This window comes from Vombatus ursinus, unplaced genomic scaffold (assembly GCF_900497805.2).
Source record: "Vombatus ursinus unplaced genomic scaffold, bare-nosed wombat genome assembly UNPS02014786.1, whole genome shotgun sequence".
NCBI lineage: Eukaryota > Metazoa > Chordata > Mammalia > Diprotodontia > Vombatidae > Vombatus > Vombatus ursinus.
Genome location: NW_020954564.1, coordinates 9,017,256 through 9,042,780, shown reverse-complemented (window position 1 = coordinate 9,042,780; position 25,525 = coordinate 9,017,256). Strand labels below are relative to the sequence as shown.

Sequence of the window (25,525 nt, the reverse complement as noted above, 5' to 3'; positions counted from 1 at the left end):
TGGATCAGTTCACAACTCCCAACAACAATGCATTAGTGTTCCAATTTTCCCACATTTCCAACATTTATCATTGTCCTGTTTTGTCATGTTAACCAGTCTGATAGGTAAGATGTGGTACCTCAGAGTTTTGATTTGCATTTCTCTAATCAATAGTGATTTAGAGCATTTTTTCATGTGACTATAGATAGCTTTAATTTCTTCCTCTGAAAACTACCTGTTCATATCCTTTGACCATTTATCAACTGGGGAATGACTTGTATTCTTATAAATTTGACTCAGTTCTCTATATATTTTAGAAATGAGGCCTTTATCAGAGACACTGGCTGTAGAAATTGTTTCCCAGTTTTCTGCTTCCCCTTCTAATCTTGGTTGCATTGGCTTTGTTTGTGCAAAAACTTTTCAATTTAATGTAATCAAAATCATCTATTTTGTATTTCATAATGTTCTCTATCTCTCGTTTGGTCATAAATTCTTCCCTTCTCCATAGATCTGACAGGTAAACTATTCCTTGATCTCCTAGTTTGCTTATGGTATCAACCTTTATATCTAAACCATGTACCCATTTTGACATTATCTTAGTCTATGCCTAGTTCCTGCCATACTATTTTTCAGTTTTCCCAGTTGTTTTTGTTAAATAGTGAGTTCTTATCCCAGAGGCTGGAGTCTTTGGATTTATCAAATAGTAGATTGCTGTAGTCATTCACTATTGTGTCTTATGTACCTAAACTATTCCACTGATCCACCACTCTATTTCTTAGCCAGTACCAAGTAGTTTTGATGATTGCTGGCATTATTTTGTACAACTGATACTTGGGACTATTGAGTCTCAGAGAGATTTATGGACTTTGCCATGGTCATACTGCTAGCAAGAATCAGAGACCTTCACACTCATGCATTCCTGATTACCAGTTCAGAACACTATTCACTTCACCACCCTGCCTCTCTTGTCCCTGCCACACAGCTTATACCAGGCTGGAAAGAACCATAAAGAAAGCTGTAAAAATAATGTGTTATGAAGTACAGCTCCCTGAATCATAGGCCCCCAAGAGTTTTATGTTGAAGGAGAGTGTCTGGAGATAATGGGCAAATTAACATTCAGACCTCTTTCTGGTGACCCTTTTCACCTCTCCAGCAAGGTTTGGGTCTGTTCTACTCTGTTTAGGTTTCTTCCAACTCTTGACTCAGGACTCAGTGTGGAAGGAGGTTCCATTCCAGGAAAATCTCCATGAGACCCAAAGAAACTTGAGGACTTTTTTTTTTTTTTTTGGTGGGAGGTGACTCTCACCTGGCTTGAACTTATCCGTATGGAGGAGGCCAATTCCATTCCAGACCACTGCGTAAACTAGATGGGATGTAACATGTATTCTTCTAATGCTGTAGTGTAAAGATATTTGTTTACTCTGTGGAAAATTGTAGTGCTACTTTTCACAGTATTTTTATTTCTTAAATGTATTCCTTTCATCCCTGCCTTTCTGCATTTCAGAATATATGTTTCCCTTCTATGTATTTTAATGGACACCTATCTCTTGACATTAGTGAATTGTGTCTTTCTGTCTTTAAAATGCCTTTCAGCTTCAAGTAATAGTACACCCATTTTACAGATGAGGAAATAGAGACTTTAACTGAAAAGATTCTTAGAAACTACTCCAGTCACCCCCATTTTTCAGTAGAAGGAACTGAGACCCAGAGAAGTTGTGGTTTGTCCAAGGTCAAAGAGCTAGCATGTGGAAGATTCAGGATCCAAGTCCAAATTGACTCTAAATCTAGGCTTCTTTCAAATTATAATATGCTACTTCTAACAGGGTCAGCACTAACAGGGCCAAATGTATGTGCTAATTGTGATAAAAATGGATACCTGAAATATGCTCTGAGGTTCCTGAGTTATCTAATGTGTGACACTGCAAAATAACCTTACAAAATAATAGAATCCTAGAATTGGAAGAAATCTCAGAAGTTGTCTTGCTGAACCTGTACCTGAATAGGAATCTTCCTTACTATATTCCTGATAAGTAAGTGTTCATCAAGCCTCTGTGATGAGAAACTCATCACAGATGATTGATATTGCTCTAGACTCCCTTCTCTTCTGTTTCCTTCCCCACATTCCTCAATGTGTGTGCTGGTTAGTAAAGTTGGAGTCAGGAGATCGTATACAAACAAAGTAACAAATACCTTGAACATCTCTTTTCTCATTGGGCTGACTCCCTGGAAATTTTCCTCCTACTTCCGTCCTACCTTGGTAAAGTTAGCCAATCTGCCCTTCTATCACAGAAGTGGCACAACGTGGTGCAATGGAAATAGCATTGATTTTAGAGTCATGGAACTTCAGTTCAAATCCCAGTTCTGCCATTTACTACTACCTCTGTGATATTTGGCAAGGGTCAAATTTTTCTGGGCCCAGTTTCTTTATGAAGGTATTGAAGTCATGGCTCATAAGGCCCCTTCAGATTCGAACCATGTGACCTATGAAGACTTTGCCTATACCTAAAGGATCTTTTTTTAGCTAGTTGCCTTGTTTTTTTAATGTTCATCAAAATCAGTCTGTAATTTGTGCAGTTAGATCACAAGAAGTTTCAGAGGCAAAACTGTAGTATTTGCCTTTAAAATGAGGAAGAACACAATTGTGTTTATGTGATTTCTAAACTTAATTTTATTTTTTCAATGAACAAAAACTCATCTTCTCTCCCTCCTCCCTTTCTCTTCTGTTCCCATCTCCACAATTGACAAAGAGAGAAAAAACACCTCTCCCCCACTTTTTTTTTTAACAAATATGCATCAGCAAGCAAAACAAGCTTCTACATTGATCATGGCCAAAAAAATGTGTCTCAGTCTGTATCACGAGTTCATCACCTGTCTCTTTCAGGAGGTAGTTTGCATGCTTTATCATAAGACCTCTGGAATTGTGGTTGGTCATTTTGTTGGTTAAAACTTTAAATTTTTCAAAGTTTTTTTTTAATGATAGTGTTATTGTATAAATTGCTCTCCTGGTTCTCACTTTTCTCCCTATCAGTTTATAAAGGTTTTTCTAGGTTTCTCAGTTGTCTCTCTCTATTAGAATGTAAGCTACTTGAGGGCAGGGACTGTCTTGCTTTTGTATTTGTACTAAGTGTTTAGCACAGTGTCATTCAAATATCAAGCACTTAATAAATGCTTTTTTTTCTTTCATTCATTCAACCATTCATTCTCTCAATTTTCCCAACTCTGTGAGGGTAAGCAAAACAAATAATAAGTAAAAAGTAAATAGGGCTAAGAGATGAAGTGACTTGCCTTAAGTCACACAACTACTGAATGTCACAGTCAGAACTCCTATCCAGATACTTTGACCATAAGTAGTGAGCTCTTTTCTGTATGTGCGCAGAGCTTGGATGGCTAAGCAGTCTCTGTGTGCCTAATTCAAAGGAGAAACATGGTCAGTAGACATTTAGTATCTGTTGGATTGAATATATATGTACATACACACTTATCTATGTAAAACATTTATATATTGTATAAGTTGTTCAGTCATTCATTCGTGTCTGAGTTTTCATGACCCCATGGATTGTAGCACACCAGTGCTGTACATGGGGTTATCTTGGCAAAGATATTGGAGTAGTTTGTCATTTCCTTCTCCAGTGGATTAAGGCAAACAGAGATTAAGTGACTTGTCTAGGGTCACACAGTGAGTAAGTGTCCGAGGCCAGATTTGAATTCGAGTCTTCCTGACTCCAGGCCTAGAGTCCTATCCCCTGAGCCACTGGCTGCCTTTGTGTATACATACATACATATGTGTATATAGTATGTGTTTATGTGCATGGACTAATTCAATTAAGTAGATATTAAGTGCCCATTGACATATACATACATATACACATAATACATACCAATTAGGGGGAATGAATCAATGACAATGGCTAGATGTCATGGCATGATGACTAGGGTAAAGTATGGTCAAAGATCTAGATACAGTGGGCAATGTGGGTTTGCGCTCACATGTTCACCCATCAGGACGGCATGGTCCCAGGATTGGAATATGTAAATAATATGTAAGCAAAGGGGCTTATTAATGGTAGACAATATTATTTCTTAACCATTGTGACCACCCCTACATAATGGATTTTTCTGTTGTTGAATTTTAGCTTTTATGTTATTCCAATTTTATGTTATCCTCATTTTACGGATAAGAAAACAAAGACTCTGTAAGATGAAGTTAAATGTCTAAGTTCACATAGCTAGCAAGTGGCAATGCTAGGATGTGAATACAGTTCTTCTGACTTTAGGGTCATCATTGATTCTATTCCACCATATACTATTTGACTGTTTATGTTCTTTAATCCTTTCCAACTCTGACATTTCCTTCCTATTAATTTAGTAACACACACATTATTAAAGTATGGACTTCTGTGGTTGCTTCTTTCCCCAGTCCCACTTTTTACCATTTTAACAGGGTATTTGTAACCAAGTTCTGATACCCATAAGAAGATCACAAGGAAATGTATGACTGCCAGATATGGACAATGGCTATTTGAGAGGATTCCCTGGAGCCTTCGCTTAACATTCTGAAAATAAACCTCCTTTTAGCCCTTGTCAGGGCAGTACCATTACTGTTGTGTTTTGCAACTGGATTGAGATAATCCTCATTTGATTTAGGTCACTCGGAAAGCATAGAAGATTTCCAACACACTGGGTCCACTCTTTAGAGACTCAGACCAGCCATTGGAAAGGGTTGTCATTTCAGCATCTATAAACTGTGCAACTCCTCCTGTATACTATTGTGATTCTAGGAGTCTATAGATTATGTCAGAAAGACTAGTTGGGTTCCACTGCCCTTGAAATGGCAGACAAAATTCTTTATGTTTTACTTTCAAAGACCATTGATGACAAATACATGTTACAGTCCATTTATACTTATAAAAAGGAGGTTTTTTATTTTTTCTCTTTGAAAAATTCACAAGGTGGAGATGGTTGCTTTGTTATGAAAGTGATTCATGTAACTTGAGAGATACAGGTAGAAGCTGTGTTAGTAAAATTACCAACATATACATGTTCATTATGCAAGGTTTTCAGTGGTGATTGTCACACTTTCATCCCTGGATCTCTTATTTGATATTGCAAAAAATACAGGGTCATTTTCCTTTTATATAAGAACCAAATAGACTGATAGACTCATAGAATGTTAAAGTCAGAAGTGACCTAAGATCATCTGGCAAATCTATCTACTTCCATTTTACATATGGAGAAACTGAAGCCTAGAGTGAGTGACTGTCCTAACTTACACAGCAAGTTAGTAATAAAGCTTGTACCGGGACCCAAGTCTTCTTATCCATGTGTGGTGCTCTTTCTGTTGTACCACACTTTGGTATATCCTGTAGAGGAGTATATAGGACATTATTGGCAGTGTTAATAAATTGACAGATGGAACACTGACATCTGCCACCACATGATTGTTGCTAGCAAATGCCTGGATTGCCTCCAGGGCTGCCTTGGCCTCCCAGGGGCCATCTGGACTGAAGAAAAAACAGGATTGCTCTGAACCTAGACCTGAAAATGATGATTTTAAAACTTCATTGGTATAGAGTTAAAAACACTAGTCTGTATGTCTGGAGAGTAAAATCCTAGCTCTGCTTTTTAAAAAAAAATTTTATTAATTTATTTTGATTTATCAGCAATCACTTTTGTAAGTTTTTGAGTTTTAAATTTTTCTCTCCCTCCCTCCCCAAGATGGTACGCAGTCTGATATAGGCTATATATATACATTGCTATTAGACATATTTTCACATTAGTAATGTTGTAAGGAAGAATTAGAACCAATAGGAGGAACCACCAGAAAGAGAAAACAAATCAAAACAGAAGAAAAAAATAGCAAGTAGTATGCTTCAATCTGCATTCAATGCCATAATTCTTTTTTTGGATGTGGATAGGATTTTCCATCATGAGACCTTTGGAGATGTCTTAGATCCTTGTATTGCTAAGAAGGGCTAAGTCTATCAACGTTAGTCATCGCACGACATGGCTATTACTGTGTACAATGTTCTTCTGGTTCTGCTCACTTCACTCAGCATTAGTCCATACAAGTCTTTCCAGGTTTTTCTGAAGTCTGCTTGCTTATCATTTTTTATAGCACAATAGTATTCCATTACATTCATATACCACAACTTGTTCAGTCATTCCCCAGTTGATGGGCATCCCCTTAATTTCCAATTCTTTGCCACCACAAAAAGAACTGCTATAAATATTTTTGTACATGTGGATCCTTTTCCCATTGCTATGATCTTTTTGGGATATAGCCCTAGAAGTGCTATTGCTGGGTCAAAGGCCTAGCTCTGCTTCTGTCACTGCCTTACTATATGATTTTGAAAAATTTACTTTGCCTCAGTTTCAATGCCTCTAAAATGAGGTGGGTTGGATTTAGATGTTCTCTAATGCCCCTTCGCATTCCAATATGGTAAAGTTCTATCTTCTGATATCTACCATTCTAAGGTCCTTTCCAGCTTGACCTTGTGTTTTACTTTCCAGCTGTGGTATTATATATTCCAAGTTCTTTTCCTACTCTGACATTGTTTTCCCCCTTCCTGGACAAACAAATTCTTCAGTTGGATAATAACAGTTCATGTTTTTGTAGCATGCACCTTTTTGTAGTGTGACCTTGTGAGTGGAAATAGTGTTGTTCCCATTTTACAGATGAGAAAACAAAGGCTCTGCAAGATGAAGTTAATTGTCTATATTCACATAGTAAGTGGTAGTGCTAGGACTTGAACCCAGTTCTTTTGATTTTAGGGTCAGCATTCACTCCATTCTACCATAATATTGTTCGACAGTTTATGTTCTTTCACCTTTTCAAACTCAGACATTCCCATCCTATGAAATACTGATTTGGTTCCACCTGAGATTCCCAAATTAAAAAACAATCAGAATGAGTTTGTGGCCTAATTTTTCCATTTAAAAATATTGCCAATGATTAACAATCATCTTGGTATTATAATCATTCTCACTCTAAAGAAACAACAAAAATGGCAAGATTGAACATGGTTGGTTTATTTTTACTCATTTGGCTGTAGAAACGTGCTCTTTTCCATACCTTTGTTTTCATAACAAATTAGTGATCTCGTTTATTGCTATGAGAAATGGTGCAAGATGTGTTTTATTGTAACAGCAACTCTCCTGGCAAAATGTTTAATTAAGTATTTGGTTTTCTTTTTTCAAAGTTAGTTCCATGGAGAGTGTCAAGAAGATTAGTTTGAAGTCTTGTCTCAGAGCTACCCATACCAGTATTCCATTGCTCTTTTCCTCTGTCAGCCTGGTGAAGGCATTGTGGCATAATGGAAAAAATATTGTAATTCTGGGGCTCACAAGACCTGGCCCTGGTCCTAGTCTTACCTGACTGTAAGTTTGCTGGGTGATTTGGGGCAAGTGTTTTCTGGACCTCAGTTCACACATCTATAAAATGGGGGCCTGTAGACTAGATTATCTCTGAGATCTACTTCCAGTTTTAACATTATGTTACTTTGTCATACTTGAAACCTTTGTCAAGTATATGATGATGTATCTATGCTTAGAGTAAAGGGGTTGTTCAGGCAAATCTCCTTCAGTATTTCCTGTTTAAAAAAAAAACACAGCTCAGGGTGGCAGCACTATTTCCTTTAAACAGATGAAGAAATTGAAGCCCTTTGAAAAGATGAAGAAATTGAGGTTCTTTGAACAGATGAAGAAATTGAGGCCCAAATTTATGAAATGACCTGAGGGGGGAAAACACACACACACACACACACACACACACACACACACACAAACTACTCAAAACCACTATATAAATATGTTTTGTAGCCTTGAAGGACTATATCAACATAAGCTAGCACTTAATCATTGTTTTTATTATTATCAAATTATCATAGATCCTGTATGTATGTTGCCTGTTTGAGTCCAAGAGTTCTTTACTGTGTTAATGGATAGCTTTTCTGGGGAAACAGATGACCATCAGTGTCTAGTTAATGGTCAGATTAATTCAGGTCAGGTTAATTTAACACAAACTGGAATAAAGTTACTGAAATAAATTGGTACATGAGACCTAGTATTGCTAACCAATATTGTTTCCTCTGTTACATTGTATCTATTCTTAATGCCTCTTTCTTTCTGGTTTCAGTTATTATATGTTTGTTTTTCCCCTGTGGATACCCTAAATTTGCATCAGTTTACTTCTGGTTTATCTTCCCCCTCAGTTTCCTTTATGGTTATATGGATATCAGATGTCACTCTCCTATTCAGAAATCTTCATTGGCTTCCTTTTGCCTACCAAGTTCACACTCCTCACTCTGGCATTTAAAGACTGATACAGTCTGGCATTACATTGCCTTTCCAGTTCCCTCCGTGAACTCTGCACTCCAATCACACCGGACTGTTCTCTGTTCTCTACACCTGCCCTGTGTCCTGTGCGTCTTTGGGTTGCTTTTGCTGTCTAGAACATTCATCCTCCCTGCTGTGAAGTTCTTTATCCATCACAGTGTAGAGTCTGCATCATCTATTCAGCTTGCCTTGATCCTCCTGGTTGGTGATAACCTTCCCTGTCAGATCTAACATAGATATAAAACAAAGTACTTTCTAATGTACTTCCAATATGTAATATATTGTACTTAGTAACAGCTTTTTAAAAATTCTATTGATGGACTGTGTACTTCTTGAGGACAAGAACATTGTTTATGCATCTCCTCTAGCTCCTAGCATAGTGTTAATTATGGTATATTAATATAATGGAATGTTAATGTACCATAGAAAATTATGAATGTGAAAAATTCAGAGAGATATGAGAAGTCTTATATGAACTGATGTAAACTTAAGCAGAAACAGGCAAATGACACATACAATGAATAAAACAATGTATATGGGAAGTTTTTGTTGTTCATACTAGAGATTGAAGCATTTCTTCAGAAGCCAACCCTGACGACTCATATAAATCCATTTTTTTAAAAAAGCTATTTTTTAATTAATGTCTTGTTTTTAATAGCATCCTCCATTCTTGATTCCCAGTATGTTTTCCCCGCTTTCCTCCTGAGAGCTATTCTTCAAAATGAATAATAAAAAAGAAAGGAGAAAAGGCAGTTGAACAAAACTAACAAATAGTCAACCAAGTCTGATACTTTATGTAGTGTTCTATAGACTTACTTCTGCAAATAAAGAAGAGAAGTACCTTCTTTCTTTAAAAAAAAAAAGATTTTTTTGGGGGGACAGCCAAGTGGTGCAGTGGATAGAGCACTGGCCCTGAAGTCAGGAGAACCTGAGTTCAAATCCGACCTCAGACCAAACACTTGACTAGGCAAGTCACTTAACCCTATTTGCCTAAAAAAATAAAATAAAATAAAATAAAATAAATTTTTTTTATTCTGAGCTTAGCAAATACTAAATAAAATTAACATTTCCATATACAAAATAGAACACAAAAAGATTGTACTTGAAACTATAAAATGCTATTATATATAACTTGCTTTTTCTTTTACATAAACAATAAATGCATTGTGTAATTTTCAAAGTTGGCCTGTGTATATGTGTTTCTTTCTGGCCTTCTGTTCTCCTCTGCACATTTAAAAAAGGATTTCAATGATCCTCTTTTCTTTTTCTTTATTTTTTTGGGCTACCCTATGGATAGCCTCCCCTGTAGTTAGGTGGCATAATGGATAGAGCGCTGGACTTGGATTCAGGAAGACTTGAGTTCAAATTTAGCCTCATTTAACAACTATGTCTGCCTTAGCTTTCTCAGCTATAAAATGGGAATAATAATAACACCTACCTCCCAGAGTTGTGTGAATAAAATTAGATAATTGTAAAACACTTAGCATAGTGCCTGGAATATATTAGGAACTTAATAAATACTTGTTCCCTTATACCACTCCTCCAATTTTTTTAAAAAGATAAAACAAAATCCTTGTAACAACTATGTATAGTCAAGAAAAACAAATTCCCAAATTGACCCTTGTCTGAAGACATAAGTGTCATTCTGTATGTTGAGGCCATCACCTCTATATTAAGAGGTGAGTAGCATCTATCATCTTTGGAATCATGACTGGCCATTGCATTGATCAGAGTTCTTAAGTCTTTCCAAGTTGTTTGTCTTTACAAAGTTGTTGTTATTGGGGAAGTTGTTCTTCTGCTCAAGTCTTCCCAGGTTTCTCAGAATCCATCTCCTTGTCACTTCTCAATGGCTCCATAACAATCCATTGTGTTTATATTCTATAACGTGTTCAACCTTTCCCCAATTGATGAGTACTTTCTTACTTTATAACTCTTTGCTATAACAAAAAGAGCTACTATAAATAATTTTGTACATGTGGGTCCTTTTTCTCTCTCTTTGTTCTCTTTGGTGGGGGTGGAGGAACAGTGGGATAGTCCTAGTAGTCAAGTGAGGTATAAACAATTAATAACTTTTTGAGTATTGTTCCAGATTACTTTTCAGACTGGCCCAACCAGCCAGTAGCTCCACCAAGAATGCATTAATGTGCCTGTTTTCCCACAGCCCCTTGAACAATTGTCAATTTTTTAGTCATCCTTGCAATCTGATGGTTTTCAAGTGAAATCTTACCTCTGTTCCATTATTTTAGTTTTATTTCTGCTTCTCCCTCCAGCTGGACTAACATTTCTTTTAAGCATGTATATACTGTGCTATTTGTTGCATATGTGAAGTATAAATATTGATGCATTCTTCATGGTTCATTTTTCCAGCTTTACAGTATTGTTTGTTGGGGATTTTGATTCCCCTGAGTCCTAACATGCAAGAAATCAGTCAGCAAAGGTACATTCTTCTATGAAGTGATATATTGTTGTATCTCTTCTCTGGCATTAAACTTGCTTATTATAATTATATGGCATTCAGTTTCCATTTGTTGTTGTTTTTTCCATTTACATTGTTTTAGTTATTGTACATGCTATTTGTCTGTTTCTGCTTAACTTTATATCAGTCTATATAAGACTCCTTATACTTCTCTGAATTCCTTCATATTCATCATTTTCTATGGAGCATTAATATTCCATTATATTCATATACCACAGTTTGTTTAGCCATTCCCTAGTTAATGGGCATCTACTTAATTTCTAGTTGTTTTTTTTTTTTCCACTGTAAAAAGTGCTGCTAAAATTATGGCATTACATATAGGAGGTTGCGGTTAAACCACTGCAGTGAAGAATATGGACATTTCAGACACTTATTTTTTTTTTTAGCATAATCACAAATTGCCGACCGGGATTGTTGTATCAAAATACAATTTCCATCAATGGTGTATCAATGTACCTGTCTTTCCTCCACAATCCCTCCAATTGCAACTATTTCCATCTTTTATCATCTTAGCCACTTTGTTGAGTATGAGGTGAAACCTCAAGAGTTATTTTGATTTTCACTTCTCTGGTTATTAGCGATTTGGAGGAATTTTTTATGTTAACCAGGCAATTTTACTTTTAATTTTTGGCAGCTTAATTAATCTATTTGAGAGCAGGTAGTAATACAGTTCTAAAGACTTAGACTGGGGTGCCTAATCTTTTTTATAACATGAAATCCCTCCCCCTTTGACAGTATGGTGAAGCCTGTGAATGATTTCTTAGAATAAAATGTTCAAATGCATAATATAAAGTACATAGAATTACAAATGAAACCAATTATTAGGGGGCAACTAGGTGGTGCAGTGGATAGAGCATGGCCCTGGAATCAGGAGTTAAAATCCAGCCTCAGACACTCAACACTTACTAGCTGTGTGACCCTGGACAAGTTACTAAACCCATTGCCTCATCAAAAAAAAAAAAAAAAAAAAGAAATACCATGATTACAATATTTTAATAAGTTCTGGGCCCCAAGTTAAGGACTGATTCCAGGTGACTGTTAACCAAAAAAAGTTTGTTTTTTGCCTAAATTTGGTGTTTCAGTAAAGTGTATTCCTTTTGCAAAAAGTGTAGGTTTGCCTATTCATGTTCAAATCCAGGCAACCATAAAGTCACACGTTGGAAAGACTGATTTTAGAGGAAGTGTGGTTGGTGGAAAGAACCCTAGACTGGGAGGGAGGAAATTTGGATTGAGTTACTAACTAACTGGAGAACATTGGACAAATCACTTCTGTTTTCTGAGTATCAGTTTTCTTATCTGTAAAATTACCTAGATGATCTCTAAGATTTATTCCAATTTTAAGATTCTATTATCTAAATCAATTTCTTGTTATTAGCAGGTTTTTTGCCAATATTTTAAACAGACCACTCTCTCTTTGTATCTTTAGCTACTACTTCATGGAAAATCATTGATTTAGAAATACAGTTGGTAAAGTCAACAAGTTATTGTGCTTGTTAGGTAGTGCAGTGGATAGAGAACCAGCCCTGGAGTCAGGAGGACCTGAGTTCAAATGTGACTTCAGACACATAACACTCACTAGCTGTGTGACTCTGGGCAAGTCACTTACCCTCAATTGCCTCACAAAAATTTTTTTTTTCTTTTTGCTCAATAAATCTAACATGGTAGTTCCCCAATTTTTCTAGTCAATCCTTTAGTTCTCTCTTTTCTCTTGAAATCACCTGAACCTATAATTTCCTTGGACTTATAGTCTCCATCACTGTAATTTAGACATAGCCTAAAATTTTCATTCCTTCATATACATTCATTAAGAAAACATTTAGATAAGCTAGAAAGGAGTGTTTCCAATAAAACTGGGGGTGAAACAAGGATGTCCATTATCACTACTGTTATTCAATGTTGTACTAGAAGTGTTAGTTTTAGCAATAAGAAAAGAAAAAGAAATTGAAGGAATCAGAATAGGCAAAGAAGAAACAAAGCTATCACTCTTTGCAGATGATATAATGGTATACTTCGAGAATCAAGTAAAAAACTGTTTGAAATAATAAACAAATTTAGCAAAGTTGCAGGATATAAAATAAACCCACATAAATCATTGGCATTTCTATATATTACTAACAAAGCCCAACATCAAGAGGTAAAAAGAGAAATTCCATTTAAAGTTACTGTAGACATTATAAAATGTTGGGAGTCTACTTGCCAGAACAAATCCAGGAACTACATGAACACAATTACAAAACACTTTTCACACAAATAAAGTCAGATATAAATACTTGGAAAACTATCAGTTGCTCATGGGTAGGCTGAGCTAATATAATAAAAATGACAATTCTTTCTAAATTAACTTATTTATTCAGTGCCATACCAATCAGTCTACCAAAAAATTATTTTATAGAGCTAGGAAAAGTAATAACAAGATTCATCTGGAAGAACAAAAGTCCACAATATCAAAGGAATTAATGAAAAAAAATGCAAGGGAAGGTGGCCTGGCCATATGAGATCTTAAAGTGTATTAGCAATCATCAAAACTACTTGGTACTGGCTAAGAAATAGAGTGGTAGATCAGTGGAATAGGTTAGGTACACATAGTCAATAACTATAGTAATCTACTGTTTGATAAACCCAAAGACTCCAGCTTCTGGGAAAAGAACTCACTATTTAACAAAAACTGCTGGGAAAACTGGAAAACAGAGTGGCAGAAACTGGGCATACACCAACATCTTATACTGTATACCAAGATAAAGTCAAAATGAGTACACAATTTAGATATAAAGGTGGATGTTATAAATAAACTAGGAGAACAAGGAATAGCTTACCTGTCAGGTTGATGGAGAAGGGAAGAATTTATGACCAAACAAGAGACAGAGAGCATTATGAAATGCAAAATGGATGATTTTGATTACATTAAATTGAAAAGTTTTTGCGCAAACAAAGCCAATGCATCCAAGAATTAGAAGGGAAGCAGAAAGCTGGGAAACAATTTCTATAGCCAGTGTCTCTGATAAAGGCCTTATTTCTAAAATATATAGAGAACTGAGTCAAATTTATAAGAATACAAGTTATTCCCCAATTGACAGATGATATGGACAGGCAGTTTTCAAAGGAAGAAATTAAAGCTATCTATAGTCATAGGAAAAAATGCCCTAAATCACTATTGATTAAAGAAATGCAAATCAAAACAACTCTGAGGTACCACATCACATCTATCAGGTTGGCTAGCATGACAAAACAGGAAAATGATAAATGTTGGAGAAGATGTGGGAAAATTGGGATACTAATACATTATTGGTGGAGTTGTGAACTGATTCAACTATTCTGGAGAGCAATTTGCAACTATGCCCAAAAAACTATAAAACTGTATATCCTTTGACCCAGCAATACCACTTCTAGGTCTGTATCCCAAAGAAATCATAAAAACGGGAAAAGGACCCCCATGTACAAAATATTTGTAGCAGCTCTTTTTATGGTAGCAGAGAATTGGACATTGAGGGGATGTCCATCAATTGGGGAATGACTGAACAAGTTGTGGTATATAAATGCGATGAAGTACTATTGTGCTATAAGAAATGATGAGCAAGCAGACTTCAGAAAAACCTAAAAAGATTTATATGAACTGATGCTGAGTAAAATGAGCAGAACCAGGAGAACATGTACACAGTAACAGTCACATTGTGTGATGACTGACTTTGATAGACTTAGCTCTTCTCAGCAATGCAAGGATCTAAGACAACTCCAAAAGACTCATGGAAAATGCAATCCACATCCAATGAGAGAATTATGGAGTCTGAATGCAGATGGAAGCGTACTATTTGCTCTCCCTTTTTTTTGTTGTTTTGTTTTGTTTCTTCTTTCTTGTGGTTCCTCCCATTGGTTCTAATTTTTCTTTACAACATGACTAATGTGAAAGTATGTTTAATAGGAATGTATGTGTGGAGCCTACATCAGATTGCATGCTGTCTTGGGGAGGAGGGAGGAGAAGAAGGGGGAGAAAATTTAAAACTCAAAATCTTATGGAAGTGAATGTTGAAAACTAAAAATAAATAAATAAATTAAAAAAAAAGAAAACATTTATTAAGTACCTGTTTGTGGAAAGCACTGGACTAGAAGTAGAAATGAAAAGATGAATAAAATATATGTATGTCCAAAGAGTTTATGTCTTACAGGCAAGATAAAATGTGCACAGAAGTGTAATATTCATTGTACTATAGTAAGAGCATTAGGGAAGTATAAAATATTTAGGGATCATATGAGGAATCAAGCAACAGATTTTGATCTTTACATCTGATCTCTATTTAGACAAAATGAGATACCAGAAAACAAGATTCAGAAATATGAACTATACACAGTTCAACTTGGAGTACATTTATCATGAAACTAAGAAAAGTAATTCAGGTAATGCTATCTTTTTTTCTTTTTGGTAAATGTTTTTATTCATTTTAAACTTAAATACAACAGGAGAAAAGAAAAGAACACTTCCATGTACATAGCAAAACATGAGAGGATTCAATATAAAATAATAAATTTTCATTTCAAATAAACCTATATAACAAATAGTACACATTGCTTTCAAAGCTACTCAGCTTTTCTTTGCCTCCTTATAGGTTTTCTTTTGTTCTCTGCTATGCACTTTTTTTCCCTCCCCCCAAAGAAGGCTACAATTAAACAAGGACACACACACACATGCACACACACGCACACACACGCACACAGATATCTATAAAAATACACATATGTACACATATATTCATACACATATATGTAATCCCATACTATGCATATTTCTACTTGTCATCTCTTTGTCTGGAAGTAGATAGTATCTTCCTCCATAGGTCCAAGTCTTTCCATATTTTTCTAAATCAACCAGCTCATCATTTTCTATGTTACAGCAGTATTCTAACAGAATCACATCCTTTCTGAGAGACTGTCCATGAAAGTTTTCCCCCAATTTTCTGCATTCCTTCTATTCTTGGCAACATTGGTTTTATATATACAAGAAATTTTAAATTAAAAATAATTGAAATTATCCATCACTTCAACAATGCTATAATATACTTTTAGATTTGATACTGCTGAATCTCCTTCCTTTATATTTTTTCCCCCTGGTTTCTTTGAAATTCCTGACCTTTTTTTCTTCCAAATGAACTTTGCTATTATTTTTTCTAACTCAGTAAGATATTTTTAAAAGTAATTTAATTGGGATGGCATTGAATAAAGAGATCAATTAGGTAAAATTGTCATTTTAATTATATTGGCTTTACCTACCCATGAACAATAAGTATCAGGTAATGGTATCTTATTAAAATCAAGAATGACTTCAGTGTGATTGGACAAGAGGTGAGTGTGAGAGAGCATTCCACACATAAGGGATAGCTTGTGCAAAAGCCTGGAGGGAGGAAAATGGATGTCATTTATAGGGGCCATCAAGTAGGTCTTCTCTTTAACTGGAATCTAGAGTATGTGTTTTGGGGGGCAAATGGATTGGCAGTTTGAAATCAGTTTGGAAAGATGAGTTAGAGCAAATTTGTAAAGAGCATTTTAAAAAAATCATTACCATCCATATTCTCATTTTCTTTATTTATTTGTGTGTATATTATATGGAAGTATATATACCCCAAAGAGATCAAAGAAAGAGGAAAAGGACCCATATGTGCAAAAATATTTATAGCAGCTCTTTCTGTGGTGTCAAAAAATTGGAAACGGAGGGGGTATCCATCAATCAGGGAATGGCTGAACATATATAGTGTGTATGTGTGTGATGGAATGCTATTATTCTCTGAGAAACAATGAAAGGGATGGTTTTAGAAAAACCTAGGAAGCCTTGTATAAACTAATTCAAAGTGAGGTGAGCAAAACTTCTAATTTATATGGTATCAGTTTATATGGATGATTTACATAGTATCAATAATATGGTAAAGACAAACAACTTTGAAAGACTTAGGAACTCTGATCAATATAATGGAACTAGCCAATGTTCCAGAGAACTCATGATGAAATATGTTGTCCATCTCCAGAGAGAGAGAAGTGATGAACTCAGAGTGTAGATTTTTTCTTTTGAAACATGGAATTTGCTTACATATTTTTTCTCCATTACAAATGTATAGTCATTACACATTTCCACATTGGCTGTATGCTAATATAGATAGATAATAGAAAGATAGATAGATATAGATATAGATATAGATCTTTCTGCATTCTGAGTCTTTCACCTATCAGGAGAAGAGGATCATGTTTTCATCATTAGTCCTCTGAAATACTAGTTAGTCATTATGCTGATAAGAGTTCAGCACCAGAGTATTCCATCACCACTTACATACCGTAGCACTTTTCATATTTTTTCAGATTCCCATTTCTGTTCTCAACTGTGTGTATATTCTTCCTTCTTTTGACCAGTTCAGATCATAGTGAGTTTCAAGAGCCATCCACTTCTCTCATCTACCCTTTCTTTTTTCTTGTATAGATGTCTACTTGTATACCCTGATTACATGAAACAATTTCCCCTAACCTTCCTCCCATCCCCCCAACTCCAACCATGGCAGAGAATTCCTCTTCTCTCTTTCCGGAACCACTCCTAGGCCTTCTCTCTAATTGGATTCCCTCTATAAACTCTGATAATAGTAGGGATCAGAGGAGTCACATGTATCATTTCCTCATATTTGAATATAAGCAATTTATCTTTGTTTAGTTCTTTATCATTATTTATTCATATTTATCTTTTTATGTTTCTCTTTAGTTTTATGTTTGAACTTCAGAATTTCTCTCCAGCTCTGGTGTTTTCATCAGGAATGCTTGGAAATCCATATTTCATTAAAGGTCCAATACCTCCTCCTTCCCCTGACCCCCTCACCTTCCAGCCATATACTCAGTTTGCTGGATAAGTTATTCTTGGTTATAAATCTATATCCTTTGCCTTCTGGAATACTCAGTTCTTGATATTCTTGAATATCCAGAATATCCCAAGTTCTCTCCTTTATAGTGGTGACTGTTAAATTGTATGTGATCCTGGATATGTTTCCCTGGTACTTGAGTTGTTTCTTTCTGTCTGCTTGCAGTATTTTTTTTTCTTTGACCAGGAAGCTCTGGATTTTGGCTATGATGTTCCTGGGAGTTCTCATTTTAGGATTATTTTCATGAGGTAACTGGTGGATTCTTTCTATTTCTACTTTGTCCTCTAGTTCTAAAAGATCTGGGCAGTTTTCTTTTAAGATTTCTTGAAATAGAATGTCTAGACTTTGTTTTTTTTGGCTTTCATACAGTCCAGTGATTTTTACTTTCTTTTTTCTTCTTGATCTGTTTTCCAGGTCATTTATATTTGCTGTGAGATATCTTACATTTTCTTCTATTTTTTCACCCTTTTGACTTTCTTTTAATATTTTTGTTGTTGCTTCATGGGCTAATTTGCTTCCATTTTTGTTCATTCGAGTTTTTAGGGAGTTTAGGCAAAGTTGTGTACCTTTTGTGCTGAGCTGATAATTCCTTTTTAATTCTTCCATAGCGTTCATTTCTTTTCCAAATTTTCCCCTCAATCCCTTACATTCTATTTATGAAAACATTTTTAACTCTTAAAAAAAAAAAACTACTGCTTCATCTATTCCAGGGATAATAGTTTGTCCCCAAGCTGTGTTTTTCTTCTAAGACTTTTGCTTGTAGATGTTTTAGAATTATTTTCTTCTGTATTTGTGTCTTGAATGTCCCTGCCATCATCATAACTCATTTTGGTGAGTTGTTGTTATTGTTGTTTACCCATTCTTCTAGCCTACTTCCTAACTTTGGACTTGATGTTATGGTAGGTCCTGCCAGAATTTCTGGAGGGAAGGTCTAGGCTGGTCATGTTGCTACTTTCTTGGGATATTATTGAATGTTGTATTACTTTAAGATGTCAGGAACAATCTGGGGATCTACAAATTTTCAGTGCCCTCAAAGTGGTTGGATCCAGGGCAGAGTTTGATTGCTGCCCCTCCACCCCACCCCCACCCCCTGCAGTCTCAGTTCTGCAAGTGATGGGCGTGGGTTTGGGTGTAAGAAAGAATACACTGCTGCTGGACTCAGCCTCTATCAGCCAGCTGGAAAGTACTATTGTTTTACAAAAAAACAACAGAGTGGCAGAATTATAGGCTCCCTTTTGTTCTGAGATTTCTACCCTGGTTATTCTTGTACAGACTAGGATAGATGCTAGAAGTGAGATCCTGCTTTGTGCCTGAGGTCTGAAACATACCATGCTGCTACTGGCTTCTGAACTTCCTCCTTTCTCCATACAAAGCACAGGGCCTCCCTACAAGAAGATACCACTCCCTTGCTTAAGTCCAGCCTGGATTTGTGACGAGAACTGAGTAGTGAATGACAAAGCTGCCAGTTGGCACCTTGTATGGGTCTCAGGGTACCCTGATTTGGGTCTGCGTTCCTTCTGCCCTAGTGCATAGCTTCTCCCTGTGAACTAGAGTGCTCAGTGAGGGGCATGCCCATTGCTTGACCTTATTCTCAGGGTCCATACGTCTCCCTATCTGTCTCTCTGGGCTGAGATGGACTAGAAAAATGATTAATTGTAACTTTTTATGGATCTTACCGTCTGGATTCAGTCTAGTCCATAGATCTGTTTGGAGAAGTTTGTGGAGGGGAGTGTGGCTGTATTACCTCCATTCACCCTGCCATCTTGGATTGACTGTACATATTTGTAATAGGTTTTGTTTTTCTTGCTTTCTCAATGGGTGTGGGAAATGGAGGTGAGAGGGAAAGAATCAGAACTAAAAATAAAATAAAATTGAATTAAAAAATATATGGTTATATTAACATGTATATATAAGGAGTAGCTGTTTAATAATAGGAGTTAATACTTATTCTATATGGTTGCAAAGCATTTTATATTCATTATATTTTTTGTTTATATGTTTGATCCTCATAACAACTCTATGAGGTATATAGGACAGATATTATGGTCCCCAAATTATAGAAAAGGAAAATGAAGCTCAGAAGTAAAGTGACTCGTTCAGAGTCACTCAGTTAAGTAGTAGAGCCAATACTTTTAAATTTAGAGTTCTTTACAAAATACCATCTGGAGCAGATTCTGAGAATAGAGTTAGCAGACAGAGAAATAACACTGTATACATGTGTCCCACACTTCTATATATATTATAGTAGAATGTTACAGCATAGAATGAAGGAACTGTTAAGGACCTTAGAACATGAAATCAGGAAGCTGGAAGAGAGGTCCTTAGAGGTTATCTAGTACAACTCTCTCTGTACTTTAAGAATCATTAAATATGATCATTTCTAACAAAGATAATGAGAGGTCTCTTCCTGTTCCTTTAAATCTGCCTCAGGATTGATTTACTTAAAAGTCTTATAGAGTTATGATTATACAACAAAGCAAGGCAAGCTTTTTTCATTTCTGTTATTAAATAAACACATGAAACTTGCTTGACTTGTTGGTAGCACACATAGATTTCTATTGCTAAAATTAGTGATAGGACAAATGTTATGAACTGTAGTGTTTATATCAAATGATGTAAAATAACAAATATTTTTACAGAAGAGCAACTCTAGATTGTTAATCACTTGAAAAGGTAGTCTACCACAATCAAGAATATGCAAATTAAAAGTTTTGAGGAACCTCCTCATGTCCATTAAATTGACCCAAATAATTTAAAAGAAAATTCATTGCTGGTGGGATTGCAGAGGAGCAGGCACATGTTTTCATTGCTGGTACAACTGAAAATTAGTGGAATCTTTTAGAAAAGCAACCTTTCAGCATGCAGCAAAAGGTCCAAAATCACGTCTTTTGGCCTAATAATTCTATTGTTGGGAATAAACTCCGACAATTTATTAAGAAGAAATATCAGCAGTCCAAAGATATTTATAACAACCTTATAATGTCTATCGATAAGTTAAACTGCAACTGAGATTGATAAGTAAGAGGAAGAAATATGGAAGCAAAAACAAATAAACCAGAACAGTGTGTACATTAACCAAGGTGACATATAGGAAAAAATGAATAGGAATGAATAGAGAAAAAGACTCGATGGAGACTTAGCATATGTGACTGATAAGTTATGATGTTTTGTGCATTGAGTTTCATTTATTTAAATGGAAGTGTTGCCCAACAAATTTAATTATATTGATGTTTAGTATTAAGTTTATAACGTCATTTATTAAAATAAAATAAGGGATCAGATGAGATGAACTCTAAGGTCACTTCCATTAGAAACACATTTCGTATATAATCTCTGCTACTACATTATTTTTCTTATAATACTGGCATTTCCCCACTTTACCATTTGATCATCATGCTTATATTTTTCTGGAATATGACAGCATTTTTCTTTTATCTGGGCCAAAACAAGTGCTCCTTCACTTACGTTAAGGGGAATTCTATTCTCTAGCAAAGTTCAGTATGAGAAATATGTCAATGATTGCTGAACTCAAGAAAATGTCCTACTTAATACTGGGGTGCCTCAATACCAAAAAATTTTGGTGGTTAATTAGTCATTGTATAGGTAGCATTGCCAGTGAAAAATACCATAGTACCTAAGAATTTTTATCCTGAAGGAGGAAGGGACCAGGGAAGATTCACTTAACTAAATGTTCATCACTGTATCTAATGAGTATTAATTATTCAATAGATCCAGTATTAGCCTTCCAATCAAAACCCTCATAAAATATCACCTTCAGTAGTGCTATTTTATATTATTGACTTAACATACCACAGAGTCATAGATTCTATGTCATGGAATCATAGAATCTCAAAATTGGAAGGAAGTATAGGAGCCTCTCCTTTCATTCTACAACTAAGGAAACAGAGATCAGAGAGGCTACATGACTTTCCTAAGGTCAACAAAAAATTAAGTGTCAGAGCCAGGACTATAATCCATGTCTTCTGATGTCCTAGGCCAGTATTCTTTCTGGCAAACCAAGCTATTTATACATCCACCTATACTACAGAATAGTACTTATTGATGAATACCAGTTCTTCTCCAGGTTGCCATGGGTGGGAAGTTACTTTGAGGTGTCAGATCCATCAGTAAAACAACAACAACAAACAACTTTCTCAACAGTTCAACTTACTCTCTAAGTCTTTTAAATGGGAATTCATTGATGTAACATAAGATTGGAAAAATAGGGTAATGCTTATGGAGAGTCTTGAATGGCAATTCCTTTATTACTTTGGTGTTTAAGCCTCCCTGCCCTCATAATTTCTTCAGTGTTGTGTTACAGTATCTATTCTACAAGTGATAAGACTAATGCTATTGATAAAAGATGGCTTTTGGTAATGCAGTTGCAAAAATAAAGCATTTTTTCCTTTGGTCTCCCTAAATGAGGGTGCCCTGGATAGACTCCTACTTTGGAAAACATCTGCGTGGGCAGACTCTTTTGCCATACTGCTCTCATTGTCTGCCCTCATTTACTCAGCCATCTCATTTCTTACACAACACAAGCATCTCAGAGCTCTAGCAGTTGTTAAAATGAATAGAAAAAAATTGTTGAGGGAGTGAAAAGGATGCATATTGTTCTCAGACATTTGGGTATCATATTCAAATGAAGGCACCCTCTTAAAGAAGACCATAATGACTAATGATAGTCAAGCTTAGTCTTCTCTTTATATAGTCACAAAATGCAAGTATGGTAACACTTTATGTAACTGTTTTAGGAGGTCCATTTGATTTTATGCAATTTTCCTATCTTCTGGGGAACAGATAAACTGTCATGTTTGAAACTTTAGAGTCATCTCACACTCTTCCCTCTCTCACATCTCTCTTATCCAATCAGTCATCATGTCCTTTGGATTTCATATCTACAGCATCTCTCATATATGTCCCGTCTCCATTCTCATGAATACCACCCTAGGTTGTTGTTATTTTTTTCAATTTTATTTTATTTTCAGATCCACATTCTTTTCCCATCAAGCAAGCAAGAAAAGCAAAACTCATTGCAAATATGTGCAGCCAAGAAAAACAAATTCACTGACTATTTTGTACAACGTCCATTCAACAAATGATAGGAATGATATTGATGATGAAGGATGCCTTTGATAGTACTCCTTTGCATAGATGAAATATTTTTTTTTCCCTTTGATTGTCCTAACTGAGAGAGCCCTGGATAGACTTCTCTCTTGTTACCATCTTCCTGGACTATATGAATAGCCTCTTCATAGGTCTTCTTTTACCCTCTCCCCTTCTGCTTTCTCCTTCTTGTTGTCAGAATAATCTGTCTTATGCATAGAGCTGGGCAATATCATTGCTTTGCTCAAAAATCATCAGTGGCTCCCTATTGTGGACTGAATAAAGTTCAGACTTGATTGCCTGCCATTCAAGGCCTTCCACAACCTGGTGCCTCCCAACTTTTTCAGCTTCATACTCGGTGACTTTCTGTATACTCTAAGCTATGGCTAAACAAATCCCTTTATGCTTCAAACATACTCTCTACTTTCCCAGCTCTGTGCATCTGCTCCTGCTACTTCTGATGACTGTGGTATCCTCTCTCCCACTTTTCCTATTGAATTCCTGTCCACCTTTTAAATCTTAACTCAAATGACACCCGTAGCAACTCAAAAATTATTAACCATTTAATTATTGATTATTATTATTAATAATAATTATTATTAAAAATTATTAATCATGGAGGAACTAAGAACTGTATAAGTGGAAGTGTGTACTTAAAACAATTAAATTATGAATATTTGAAGTATGAAAGGATAACAAAATTTAATTCAGCAAGTATTTACCAAGTATCTTTTATGGATCTGGCACTGTAATAGTTCTGAGGAAAGAAAGATAAAAATTAAACAGCTCTTTCCCCAGAGGAACTTATATTCTATTATAATCAACAACTTATACAGATTAAGTTCAGATTAAAATAAGCAAATTCAAAATATATACAAAACAAATACAAAGTAATTACACAAATAAGTTTAACATATATGCAAAATACATAATAATTTCTGAAGGGAGAGCAGGGAATGGGGAAGAAGGGAATAGAAGGAGAGAGAGAGAAGGGAGGATCAGGAAAGGCTTCCTATACAAATGGAACCTTATGCTAAGCATTGAAGGGAATCGGGGATCCCAAGAAGGGGAGATGAGGAGAGAGAACATTTCAGACATGAAGTACAAAGACATAGAGGCAGGAGATGGGATATTGTGTATGGAGAGCAGCAAGGAAGTCTGTTTGGCTAGAGAATAGCGTGTGAGGAGGAATAGTATGAAATGCGTTTAGGAAGATATGTTAGAGTCAAATTTGAAGTACTATGAATACCAAGCACTGAAGTTTTTATTTGATCACTGAAATAGTAGAGAGCCACTGAAGTTTCTTGAGCAAGAAAATGACATGGTCCACCCAGGGCTTTAGGAATATTACTCTGGCAGCTATGTGGAGAATGGATTGGAAAGAGGACTAGAATGATTAGACAATGAGTAGTGTCTGGCCCAGATAAACATAGATTTCCCCAAGGTCCTAATAGGCATACATGTTTCTGTGTGTATGTCTTTCTGTTCATTTATCTTCTTGCAACACCAGAGAGCAGATTCTGGCCTCCTGTATCTTCTCTCATTCTCATCTTTCCTTTCCTTTAAGCTTCATTCAGAGTCATAATATATTAAGAGTTTGTCATAAACTATAGTTTATAAACTATAATGCTTATAGTTTATAAGTTTGTAGCACTTTATAAAGTGCTTTCCTCACAACAATTCTGTGAGACAAGTGTAGATCAAATATTACCCCTATTTTATAGATGAGGAAACTGAGACTCAGATAGATGAAGTCACTTGCCCAGAATCACACAGCTAGTAAACGGGAGCACTGGAACTCATGTCTTCTGTTTCTATGACCAGGGTTGAGACAATGCTTGTAGAGTATTATATTACAAATGGCTTACTGTTTAGCCTATTCTAAAATGTTTGAGTATGAGATCCCAGCATAAGATCCCAGACCTCCTTTAGTAACATATTCTATCTAATATCATTGTAACCTTCAGAAATAGGAGAGGGTTTTTTTTTATTATTACAAGTAGCAGTTTCATACATCTAGAGACAGAAGATGACCTCAGAGGCCAGCTAGACCTAAACTCCCTCATTTTTCAAATAAGTAAACCAAAGTCTGGGAAAGTTACATAATTTACCTAAGGTCACATAGGTAGTGAACTTCAGAGGTGAGATTTGAACTCAAGGCTCCTGACTCTAGAGCCCATGCTACTTTCCTGTACTGGTTTTTTTTCCTCCCAACAAACCCTAGAAATAATACTCATTAATTATCTTTTTGGTGGTTTTTAAAAATTATTTTCACTTGTATGTATCATCAGAACATAACTAACATTTTCATCTTAAATTGAGTGTGTATTTTATACACACAGAAGAATAGTGTCACCATGTCTAAGTACCTTCTGGCCCTTTTAAAGAAACTTTATTAGAAGGTAGTCAGAACAAAATCTCTTTCCTTCTTTCAGGGAAAATTTCTTATGATTAGATTGTATAATACTTTTAGAGGAATCAGTTCTTAACTGACCTCCTCTGTTTCCTTTTTTGTTTCTGTTTCCCCCAATGCCTTCTACATGGTGGGCACTTAATAAATGTCTATTGAATTGAATTAACAGGAAATGTTCAAATAAAAAGTATGCAGACCAGCAGTGCTTATAATAAAATTGGAATGATACAGAAATAACATGTCCCCTTAACATGAATGACATGTAAATTCATGAAACATTTTTTTGTTGTTGTTGTTGGGTGACAGAAGAGCTAGGTTTTCATCTGGCTTAGGAAC

General features: G+C 35.6%; 1 protein-coding gene and 1 pseudogene across 1 annotated transcript in view; both read left to right on the top strand.

The window, feature by feature from the left end:
- LOC114047112 (multiple epidermal growth factor-like domains protein 9) overlaps positions 1 to 25,525 on the top strand; it is a 126,132-nt gene that overhangs the window by 21,339 nt on the left and 79,268 nt on the right. The gene's annotated exons all lie outside the window — the stretch shown is intronic.
- LOC114047414 lies at positions 25,381 to 25,479 on the top strand (annotated as a pseudogene).